This window comes from Melopsittacus undulatus, chromosome 6 (genome assembly GCF_012275295.1).
Source record: "Melopsittacus undulatus isolate bMelUnd1 chromosome 6, bMelUnd1.mat.Z, whole genome shotgun sequence".
Taxonomy (NCBI): Eukaryota; Metazoa; Chordata; class Aves; order Psittaciformes; family Psittaculidae; genus Melopsittacus; species Melopsittacus undulatus.
Window position 1 is genome coordinate 10,246,546 of NC_047532.1, and position 12,453 is coordinate 10,258,998.

The window sequence follows — 12,453 nt, forward strand, 5'->3', positions numbered from 1 at the left end:
CCTTCCTGGCTCTTGCCGTGCTGCTGAAACTCCCAGCTTGCCACATCCCCTCCCCGGAGTTTCACAACCATCCTGTGACTCCTCTGCAGCATGTTTGTGCTTGCAGCAGTCTACATCATCTCACTGCCAAGTTCCCTCCTTGCTCAAGTCCTACCTCAGCTCGTCCTCGTGCCATGGGGCTGCTGCTGGCCTCCTACACTGCCTCCTCACATGCTGCACCTCAACCAACTCCTCTGCACCGCGGCTCTAAAACCCTCTCGGGAAGGATTTATTTCCCTGATGTGAAAGCAGATAGTGCCCTGTTGGCACCCAAAATATCATTTAATAACACTGTTATTTTCCTTAGACCTGCAAATCTTCCTAAGACCTGCTCCGGGGCTCATTTTGATCTTCCTTAATTAGTGATCCCTTAGAAGCTCTGTTTCATGTTGAAAAAACACTTACTGGAATCCCTATTTTGGAGTCACTTGCCACAGATCATAAAGCTGCACTGTTCAAAAGAAATAATGACGTGGGAGCAAAGAGCAAAATATATTGCAACCCCAACCTATGAATATATTAAATGCAGCTATAAATCACCAAGGCCAGTAACAGCAAACAGTGCAGCAGTACAGCTACGAACACTTGGAGATTGGGAAGAAACACAAGCAGAGCACTTGTACAATTGATTACCATTGAATAATGCAGAAAGTGAAGTTTTCGGCATGAATAAGCAGAAATGTGTAGGCATGGCAAAAAGTCAGTGCATCTGATTCCACTTTACGACTCACATCATCATAGTAAAAGCTTCATTCTTGAGCTCAGAGCTTTGACATTATGAGTAGTTTATTGTAATGATAAAAAGCAGCTCTGAGGAGAAGAACTTGGGGGTGTTGGGTGAGCAGAAGCTCCCCATGACCCAGCTTCAGTGAGCGCTTGAGCCCAGAACCCCCCCATGTGCTGGGCTGCACCCCCAGAGCGTGAGCAGCAGCTCAGGGAGGGGATCCTGCCCCTCTGCTGTGCTCTGTGAGACCCCCCCTGCAGCCCTGATCCAGCTCTGGGGCAGCAGCACAAGAGGGACACAGAGCTGTTGGAGCGAGGCCAGAGGAGGCCATGGAGCTGCTGCGAGGGCTGGAGCAGCTCTGCTCTGGAGCCAGGCTGAGAGAGCTGGGCTGGGGCAGCCTGGACAAGAGAAGGCTCCTGAAGGGGAGAGCTGAGAGTAGCTCCAGTGCCTAAAGGGGCTGCAGGAAAGCTGGAGAGGGGCTTGGGACAAGGGCCTGTAGGAGTTGAACACATCCCTGGCAGTGTTCAAGGCCAGGCTGGACACAGGGGCTTGGAGCAAGCTGCTCCAGTGGAAGGGATCCCTGCCCATGGCAGGGGTTGGAGCTGGAGGAGCTTTAAGGTCCCCTCCAACCCAAACCAGTCTGGGATTCTATCTTGGATTGGGCTGGAGAAGCAGATGCCTGAGCTGCGGTGGGAGGCTGTGGGCTGGTGCTAAATCTCCTTCCAGTCTCCTGCTGGGATATAATCTGAGTTTAAACAGTCTGACTTTAAGCCATCTTTCCAACTGAAAGTGTATGGCCAGCAGTGATCTAGCAAATGCAGCTCTCCTTGCAGGAGGTGTCAGGGTGCATGAGCCTGCTGGCCCTGGCTTTCAGCAGCTTTGTTAGCTCCCTTTCATGTGTTTCATTGGTGAAGTCAACCATTTCTTCCCCCCTCCACCTGGGGCATCCTTTCCTCCCCATCTGTGCACACTGTCTTCGGGTTTTGTAACACTGAATGTTGTCACACACATGGTCAGTAGTTTGTTTTACTGGAACCATTCTGGCTGTTGATTACCTCTGCCTGCTCGTTCTTTGTTAGCTCAGTACAAACCTTTATCATAGAATCACAGAACTCTGGAATGGTTTGGGTTGAAGGGACCTTAAAGCTCATCCAGCTCCAACCCCTGCCACAGGCAGGGACCCCTTCCACTGGAGCAGCTTGCTCCAAGCCCCTGTGTCCAACCTGGCCTTGAAGACTTGCCAGGGATGTATAGTTTCAGAAACCCTTCCCTTTGCTCTCTGTGCTTTTGCTGAACTCCAGCAGAAATCCAGCTCCTTCCTTCCTTTACATAAGAGACGGAGCCAGTTCTGAGTTTTCAGGTTAGGAAACCTTGCTGCAAATGTGTTGATGTACTTGGAACTGGATGATGGCCAGGAAATGCATCAGTCCCGTATTGAGCAGGACCACGTGCTATCTGTCTGCTGGGAGCATCTGGAAAAGATCAAGACACAGACCCAGGGTGGGAGACAAACAACAGGGAATTCTCTTTATCCCACTCAGGCAGAATAGAATGTGACACTATATTAATAACCCAGCGTCACCCAGCAAAACATCTGACCAAGGGAACAGAAAATGCCACACAGATATGGAGGGCCTGATGGCAAGTCATGTGAAGAGCAAACAAGATAGCTGGGTGACACGAGATGCAGCTGGGAACAAAACCCTCGTGTCAAGCCCTTTTGTGCTCAGCAATCAGCCCTCAGTGATTTGTGATTTCTGCTTTCTGCCAAGGTACTGCTTTAATTGGGCAAGGGAGAGCGGGCAGCATATTGAGTAACAGAGGGCAGAGAGGAAAGTGGCAAGTGCCAGGCTGAGCAGACATGCAGAAGTCACCCTGATGAAGTGCAAAGATTTATTAGCAGTAGAAAAACATCTTATTCATTATGGCTTTTTACTTTACTGTTGTAAGCGATGATTTATGCTAACAACACAACCTTTCGTGTGCTGTTCACCAGCCACACACAGGAACCAAATGCTGCCTGAATTTATACTCATGGGTTCCACTTGTCCCAGTAAGCAAAGCCAGAATTAGCTCCCATCCCTTTTCACCACCTTGGGTGAGGTGGAAGCAAAAAGCTACTGAGGGCTGAGACAGCCTGAAAACATAACTGTGAACACACTGGTGGACCTCATCCCCTCCATGACTCGCCCTACACTGGACAAGAAGCAGCAAGGGCCAAGCTGTTCCACTTCCTCATTGCTTGTACCTGCAACTCGGGTAAGGGCTGAGGGAGCTGAAACCTCCTGGGTGCCTTCAAGACATCAAAAGTTGGCCTAAACCCTAAATTATAGTGATGACCTGTATGGCTGCTCAAGTGAATTAGAGGTGTAGAAAATGTGAGCAAGAATACCTGAGCTGCTTATTGACTTGAATTTAACAGATTAATAAAACCCAGTGCTTCCTCACAAAAGTAACATAGAATCATAGAACCCCAGCCTGGTATATATTGGAAGGTACCCTAAAGCTCCTCCAGCTCCAACCTCTGCCACAGGCAGGGACCCCTTCCACTGGAGCAGCTTGCTCCAAGCCCCTGTGTCCAACCTGGCCTTGAACACTGCCAGGGATGGGGCAGCCACAGCTTCTCTGGGCACCCTGTGCCAGTGCCTCAGCACCCTCACAGGGAAGAGCTTCTGCCTTACCTCCAACCTGAACTTCCTATGTTTCAGTTTGAACCCTTTACCCCTTGTCCTGTCGCTACAGTCCCTAATGAAGAGTCCCTCTCCAGCATCCTTGTAGCCCCCTTCAGATACTGGAAGGCTGCTATGAGGTCTCCACACAGCCTTCTCTTCTCCAGGCTGAACATCCCCAATGTTCTCAGCCTGTCTTCATACAGGAGGTGCTCCAGTCCCTGATCCTCCTTGTGGCCTCCTCTGGACTCACTCCAACAGCTCCATGTCCTTATGTTGAGGACACCAGAACTGCACACAGTGCTGCAAGTGGGGTCTCATGAGAGCAGAGTACATCTTAGTAAGGTTCCTGCTTTGACTCTTGCAGCAGCTCCATAATCACCTGAATAGCATCTTTAGTACTTGAACCTGTTTCCAGCACAAAGCCATCTCCAAAGCAGCACTCAAGCCTGGAATAGCCAGACTGGCTACACTCTGTCTTCATGAGAGTATGAAATCCTTGCTGCTGCCTAAGAAAGAAAAATCACTTGGCACAAATAAGGTCTTTTAAACCCACTGATTAAATAGATATTCACAAGACAAAGCACAATGGCTTTGATGGAGCCACTGCAACCTATTACATAAACCCTCATTCATGCCCATGAGAGCTTTTCCTTTTCTTTTTTTTTAATAACAGAAGAGAAAATGCAGCCACATAAGATTAAATTGAATAAAAACGTTTGAGTGGGAAGTTCATGACTTAGAGGAGCAACGAGATGGAGAGTTTGGGCTGGAGATCCCAACTGATGCCAAGAACTTGCTTCCTTGGACTTGGCTCCACAGCACCGGAGACCCAGAATTACACCTCGTTTGAAGAGGACAGAACTCCAGGGTTTATTTATGGGAGTGCTGACAAGGAAAACAAAGCATCATGTGAGGGGGATGGACAATACTTAGGAACTCCATCCTTTACCCTATAAATGCTCCTCATCCACCCAGCACCTCCAGCCATGCCTTCAGCGACACGGCTGATGTACGTCAGCAGCACCCTATTTGTACTTGCACACACTGTTGTACTAACATGTCAGACCTGATTGAAGGCGATGCTTTTGCTAAAGCTTTGGCAATTCTCTGTGTTTCCTCCCGAACATGGATTCCTTTTCTTTTTGCCAGAAACCACTTCTAACACATCTCATCTGAAATAAATAGGTAATATTGCATCAGTCAGCAGCTGACCTCCTTAGCTGGGCTTCCACTGCAGTCAGTGGAGAGGGTAATAAAACAGTTCTTCAAACACTGTTTCACTTCACTGCAGTAAAGCAAAAGGGGGTCAGCTTATTCTTCCAGGCTACAAACATTGACTACCTTCATAGAGGGGGAAAAACCATAGGCATCCTTTTGGGATTTGAGTGAACTAGGACCTGCAATCTACTCCCACTACAAAACCTCATGCACAGATGTCTATTCCTTCAGCTAATATCTATTCCCTAGATTTTTGGGAAAGCCCCACTCTACATGCTAGATGCAGACACAGCATCTCCACTGTGCCCACTTTGCTCCAGTAAATCTCTGTTCTCATGAGTGTCTCTAACCACAGATACATGAAATCAAAGCAGAGCCAGTCAGGCTCACTCTCCCAGGGTTAGTGTTGTACAACATGGAGCTTGATGACCCTACCAAGATGGTTATGATGGACTTGACAACTCGGTCCAGCACCAGGACTCAAAGCAGAAGTCAGTATCCTCACTGAGGCAGCACCAAGAAGCATGTTGATCTCAAGAGATCTGTAACTTCAGGAGCAGACAAAACGCCATGAAGAAGCTCCTAACCCTGCCTTTCTCCTCATGGCTGGCCATCAGACCTCTGGAGCCAGGTTACCCTATGGGAGGTGGAAAGCCACTTGGAGACACAGGATAACCAAGCATGATGCTCCCTGGATCTGTGGGGCATCCTCTCTGCCTTCTTTCTTGCAAGAGAGAAACTAGTTTGTGCCTATGGGTGGTGAGCTTCCTTTCAAATGCTCTGCAGTCCATATGCACATACTACACAGTGGTTCTTCACAGCCAGGTAGGACTTCTCATGGATTCATTGACCCAATCCAGTCCACACTCACTGGCCACTGGTGTGGACAGCACCCAGAACCAACCTCTTCTTTTCTGCTCCTCCCCATCAGAAAGGGTTAACAAGAAACATGTGTTAGGAGACCAACAGGGTCTCGGTCCCAAAACTGGGCTCCCATCACAAGACAATCACACACACTGAACCCCTCTGGGTGCTCAGCCTCTCTCTACTCTGCTTTGCAAGGCACAACTCAGCCGGAAGACCCAGGAATGCAGATCACCAACGTCACCATCCGTGTGAATTCATTCCTTCTCCTCCTGATGTCATCCAGCTCCAGCGCCCACGGGGCTTTCACAGGAGTCGGGAAGCGTTGACGTGTGTGGGGATTCTCACTTCAGCTGAAGGAGAGATGATTTATAAGAAATCCCTGGCTGCACTTCCTCCAGCTGGCTGCAAGAGCTTTCCCTTGGTGCTTTTGTAGTAAAGCTTCCCTGGGGCTCAGTTCCAGCTCCCCTCACCAACACAATGCTCACCCCAGGCCAAGCAATGCAGGTTTTCCATGGGTTTATGGAGCTAAGCTGGCTCACTGCAGGGGCAAGGTAAGCAGGTGACAAGGAGCCACTGATCCCGTATCTGGGTTCCGTACACTGCATAAGGAACTTGCTGGGATGGCACCCAAAAGAGCTAAGAACCTGGATCATGGACTCTGAGACTACTGGGACTGAGGCAGAGTGCAGCACTTCAGTGGGAAACTCACCTTACCCAACATTTAAATCCCAGCCTGGTTTGGGTTGGAAGGGAGCTTAAAGCTCCTCCAGTTCCAACCCCTGCCACGGGCAGGGACCCCTTCCACTGGAGCAGCTTGCTCCAAGCCCCTGTGTCCAACCTGGCCTTGAACACTGCCAGGGATGGGGCAGCCACAGTTTCTCTGGGCACCCTGTGCCAGCGCCTCAGCACCCTCACAGGGAAGAGCTTCTGCCTAAGAGCTCAGCTCAGTCTCCCCTGTTCTGGCAGCTTCAAGCCATTCCCCTTGGCCTGTCCCTACAGGCCCTTGTCCCAAGCCCCTCTCCAGGTTTCTTTCCCTGCTTTCAGCTTTTCTGGAGGCCCAGGAGCAGGCACTGGTTTCCATTAAGCATCGCAGCTGTAGCCCTCCATCCTCACGTGCTGTGGTGCCATGAAGCCAACACCAGCTCATCACCTCCACCTACAGCTGATGGAACAGGCAGCAGCGAGGATACAGCTACAGGGAAATGAATTCCCTGATCACCCACCAAGATGAATTGTTATATATTTATACGAAGATTGCAAACATCTGGGAAACATTAACAAACTGCTGCAGAGAGAACAGGCTTCTCCAATGAGCTGAGCGGCATCATGGCTCCTTCCTCCAGACTGTGAAAGGGGATTCTTGGGAACAATCTGCAGGTCCATTGACTCAGTGCCCTGTTGGCACCCAGCAGACCCACTGCCTCTAGCTCCCCACGGCAAGATACAACAGGTTCCTCTCTTTGCCTTTTTAAATCTACACCCTTTGAATCACTGCTAAATATATCCAGCACCAATAGACCAACTCTGCAGAGAAACTGCTTCATGCTCCATCTTGTCCCTGGTCAGATTATGGCAAAATGTCCTGGATCTGCTCCTGCAAGTGACAAAACTGCCAGTAAAATTGTTGGGAATGTCCCTGCCTACACACCAAAATGTACTTATTGGATATGCCATGACTCAGCTCCCAGTGGGATTTCAGCTGGGGACAAACACAAAAGCATCTCATGTTCCCATAGGTACCAACAAGCACATGGGCTGCTTTGAAGTCTGTCATCAAGCTTTTTTGCCTCTTCTCAGCTCTAGGCAAAGGCAAAAAGAAATAACCTCAGTGCTATGGCAACTTTCCATGGACAAACTTGACACCTACCCACTATTAACAAGTGTACCTCGACATTTCAGGTGGGCAGAAACAGCGGTGGGAACATGACTAACTGAGCGAGGATCAAGATCTTTTGGCTCTGACATTACCCTACACACGATGTACAACAGTATCGAGGCCATTTCCCTGGTGTTAACAGCCACAGGTGAAGCACAATGATTCAGGCCTAGAAACACAGGAGGGAACCAAACACTGCCCAAGTGAATGCTGATGTTTTGGCTTCCTTTCACCTCAAGTCATGCTGACAGGCACTGGCTAATGCGACCAGAAACAAGTCAGATAGTGTGTAGAAATAGGTCTGGTTCCAGATGTGTTCCCAAAGGGCATCATCATGGGAGGATTCCAGACTCCTTTTGTGCTGAGAGATGGAGAACATCATCAAAAGTACCTGGAGCTTCCTGCAGTGGCACTAGGAAAACTGAGTGGTCCTACTGAGCTGCCGAAGCCACCAAGGTGAGGTAGCCCATGCAGAGATGGGTACAGCAGACCCATAGCTAGCAGAGAATGGTTGGTCTGAACAAAACACCTGAAGCTTTAATTCTGAGCATATTTTTTATGATGATTTCCTCTGCTGGTGTGAATCAGGACATGAGGCACTGCTGAGTCATGTCTCTGCAGGGGTAATGGTGAGCCCTGTCTGTATAGACCCCAGGTATCCAACACAGCCATGCTGCCATGGGCAGGAAGGAGAAGAAAAAGCCAACTGAAAGACTTATAAAATCACAGAGAAAGGATAAACCAGGGTATCCACATCTAGGATGTGGGAACATACAGGCACAGCAATGCTTTGAGAGCCTGAGAGCTTAAGGAAGTGACCATCTAAAATAGGTATGGGGCTTCCCCATGGTTGCTGGCAATGCAGAACATGAAAACAAGTATTGTGTGTATCTAAAAAGGAACTGTAGGAACAGGGTGCAAGCTGGTGTGAAACAGCAAGAAGAAACAGCCTTCCCACACTGCTAGAAAGGGATACAACAAGCTGGGAACGCCGCCCAGGAACTCCAGTGGGGTCCAAGGGCTGCGCCGGGAGCCAGCAGCATCCCTGAGCTCTCTGTGCCAGGCTCTCACGACACCCAGGTTGTGCCAGGGCCCTCCGAGAGGCTTTAACACCCACTTTCTGTAGGAGAAGGATCCTGCCAACTACTTGCCTCTCACTTCTGCAGAGCAGCTCCTGTGCTGCTGCTCCTTGGATAAACAGGCAGGGCCCAGCCCTTGGCAGGGAAGGCTGTTTGTGAAAACAAGCACCAGCCAGGGAGGACTCGGGTGGCAGCACATGCTCCCGAAAGCTTTGGGATCTCCTCATCCCTCTCTGGGGAATGCCAGCAGCTTGGATGGGATAAAGACAACTCCAACACTCCCAGCATCAGCCCTTCTCCCACCAAGGAACAACGAGCCATGGACTCCCCATGGAATTTCCCCTCCTACCAGTTTCCAAGAGCAGATGATTCCACCCCAAACATTGCTTTATAAACTCACAAACCAGGGCCTGATGCACTAAACAGCTTTGCAAAACAAAAGGTGAAATCTATGCAACAACATCTAGAACACTGTATTACTGATCAAGTCGAAAGAAATGAATACAAACAAGGTAAGATTTAATCTCCGAGTTCTTCTCCCATTAAGTCATCCCGAGGACTTAATTTCCAAACACAAAAGTGTTCTGAGAATATTTTGTAATTACAAACCGATAAGAGAAATCATCCAGGAGGAATAATTACATAATTTCTAGATGAACTCACTGCTTAGAAGAGCTCACAGCTTAGAAGAGCAGTAATAAATAGATCCTCATATCATTACTGTTGCTGCAGCTGATGACTCACCACTGTTACTGGGATCATATCCCAGAATAGTCCCGCTACTCTGTGTACTGCATACAAAATTAGCCACGAGGGACTTACTATTAAATGAAACAGATTTGGGGGTTTAGGATTCATGTGGTCATAACATAAACCACAAAAGCTGTTCAATGTTTCACCCAACGGCAGTGATCTTAGATCCCGATACTGAAGGTGTCTGCTTGCCCTCAGACAGGATTAGCATCTGCATAGATCTGCATACAGTGACCACGAGGGTTTTCAGGCAGCGACTTCCTATCACACTCTCCTGGTTCTAGCAGCTAGAATGTGCCATCTCAAGGGGAAAATACACACAGCTTCATAGAAACACAAGGGAGCAAGTACAGGTGCCTGCCAGTTTATCAAAAAGAAAGAGAACAACTAATTAAAACACACTTGCCTTACCAACTAAAGAGGAGCAGTGCACAGAGCTCAGTTCAACATGCAAACCAAGGTGCTATAAAACATTAGAAATGGCCTGCTGGAAAACTGCTCTGCTAGCCTCCAAAAAACTGGATAGAAACATCCCCCATTTCCTCTACTAAATACCTGATCCCTTGATGGAGGTGTTGTCTTTGCTGATGGGCCACACCTGAGTGGGGTTTGGTTGCCATCCCCAGTGAATACCAAAAGCCTTTGGAAAGTGTAGGTCACATCCTCACATAGCCATGTGGGAGACTGACAGAATGATAGGACCAGGAGACGGCTTCCCCCCCGTCCCTCCTGACTTCACAACCTCATTTCCAATCATGTTCTGTTCTTTCACTGGCTGGTATTTATGCACATCCCTAAGTAAGTCTGCATCCTTTACCTTCACAACATGTTTCCTGGAAACAATCCTGGAATCCCAGCCTGGTTTGTGTTGGAAAGGACCTTAAAGATCATTCAGCTCCAACCCCTGCCACAGGCAGGGACCCCTTCCACTGGAGCAGCTTGCTCCAAGCCCCTGTGTCCAACCTGGCCTTGAACACTACCAGGGATGGGGCAGCCACAGCTTCTCTGGGCACCCTGTGCCAGCGCCTCAGCACCCTCCCAGGGAAGAGCTTCTGCCTAAGAGCTCAGCTCAGTCTCCCCTGTTCTGGCAGGTTCAAGCCATTCCCCTTGGCCTGTCCCTACAGGCCCTTGTCCCAGGCCCCTCTCCAGGTTCCCTGCAGCCCCTTTAGGCACTGGAGCTGCTCTAAGGTCTCCCTGGAGCCTCCTCTTCTGCAGGCAAGGAATATTATGAACATCCAAAGTTTACTCTTTGTTGAGTAAAACCCTCTCCTTGTGCATTATACAAATAACTGGTGTGTATTATAAGAGAAAACACTCTTTTTTTTCAATCACCAAGCAACATCAAGTACTCACTGGACAATAAAACACTGACAACATGCCACAACCTCAAGGTACTTCTATTTCTTTACCTGAGCTGCCCCTTCAGATTTACCAGTCACTAATTCTTCAGCCATTCCTCTTAGGAAAATAGCTATTTTTATTTTATGCTGCTTTCTTAAGAGAACCCCTGGGTTCAAGGTTCTCTGGGATCAAGAGGTCTGCCTGTCAGTGCCACAAAGCCCCCTGTTCATGCAGTTCCCACAGGTCACTGCACTGCTGCGTCGTGCTGAATCTGCCTCATTTTCCGCTTTAAACCCTGAACTTCCAAACAACTGCTGTGATTTCCTTGGAAATACGTCAGCTGCTGCCCTAGATACCGAGCCTGCTACACCCAATGGTCTTTTCCAGACTGCACAGTGACTGCCAGCTTAGTTCTTGTGTTATTCTCAGCATCCCTCAGTTCATTGTGCCTTTCCTGCCAGCCTCCTGGAGGACCATCATGCTGCTGCCCACCTCCCTCTCCTTCTCCTTGACTAACATGCAGGAAACCAAGTATTGATCTGTCATTTTTGCAGCTTTCAGACAACAAGAGTGCTCGTTTCTCTGCAGATATTAATTCCTCCAGGCTAGGAAATATCAGGCTCCCTAAAGAATCCTTTTCCTTGCAGGATCATAGGGATGCTCCTGGACCACCCACTCCCATATTTAGCCAACAGCTGGTTTTCTGGCTGTGTTGCAGCTACCCCCTTATAGGAGTCAACCGGAACCCTCGAAGTTGTATTTCACGTTCTCCTAAAAGGCAAATATATACTGTCTATCAAATTCAGTTCCTCTCCTAACTCTTGGTTCCATAAACAAACCCACCAATCACATATGCTGTGTTTTGCTCATGCTTGTGCTTTTGACAGTGGGCCAGACCGCTGAAATCAAGAGAGCTTCTGAGCCAGGACAGGCAATACAATTGCTGCTGCTTTAACTGTGACAAACCTGCTTTTAAGAGGCTTTTAAGGATGACAGATTTTAATCCTGTGGAAGCAATTGTCTAGACTGATACCTGTGTGTTTCTACAAACATACTCTGTTTGCTTTTTCCAGTCCTCTGCTTTCTCTATATTCCCATCCCAATATTGTATCGCTTAAAGCAGCAAGTGATGTATTCATTCCACTTGTTTATATTATGTTATTCATAGAATCCCAGAACTAGTTTGTGCTGGAAGGGGGCTTAAAGCTCATCCAGCTCCAACCCCTGCCATGGGCAGGACCCCTTCCACTGGAGCAGCTTGCTCCAAGCCCCTGTGTCCAACCTGGCCTTGAACACTGCCAGGGATGGGGCAGCCACAGCTTCTCTGGGCACCCTGTGCCAGCGCCTCAGCACCCTCACAGGGAAGAGCTTCTGCCTTATACCTAACCTAACCTCTCCTCTGTCATCTTAAAGCCCTATATCAGCATCATACTTGTGTTTATAACACAAGTGTCAGATGTGGACATGGACTCTGGTATTAAGAAGAGGTTGGCACAAGATGGTCTTTAAGGTCCCTTCCAACCTAACCGATGTTATGGCTCTATGATGTATAACCCAGGCAAATATAAAGAGGAAGAAAATTGAAAGAATAGCAGTTTTTCATCATAAAAGAGGAGCTGTGAATGTTTCTATAAAGTTTCAGGATTACATGAACTGCATTAGAATTATCCAGTTTCACTTTTTGCTCTTCCTGCTCACATGTATCCTTACACTGTTTGGAGTTAACTCCTACACACAGTGGGTATAAACACCTCGGAGGGACACACACAGCAGAAATTGCTCAGAACTTCCTATGGCAAAAGGCCTGTGCTCAGCACGTGCTACAGCCTCACTGTGTGTCACTGCCTCAGCATTTATTTTGCCTGGAAATTGAGCTGTTTTCAG

General features: G+C 48.5%; 1 protein-coding gene across 1 annotated transcript in view; it reads right to left on the bottom strand.

The window, feature by feature from the left end:
- The window catches only part of PDE4B (phosphodiesterase 4B), a 191,285-nt gene that overhangs the window by 75,206 nt on the left and 103,626 nt on the right, over positions 1-12,453 (bottom strand). The window lies entirely within an intron of this gene.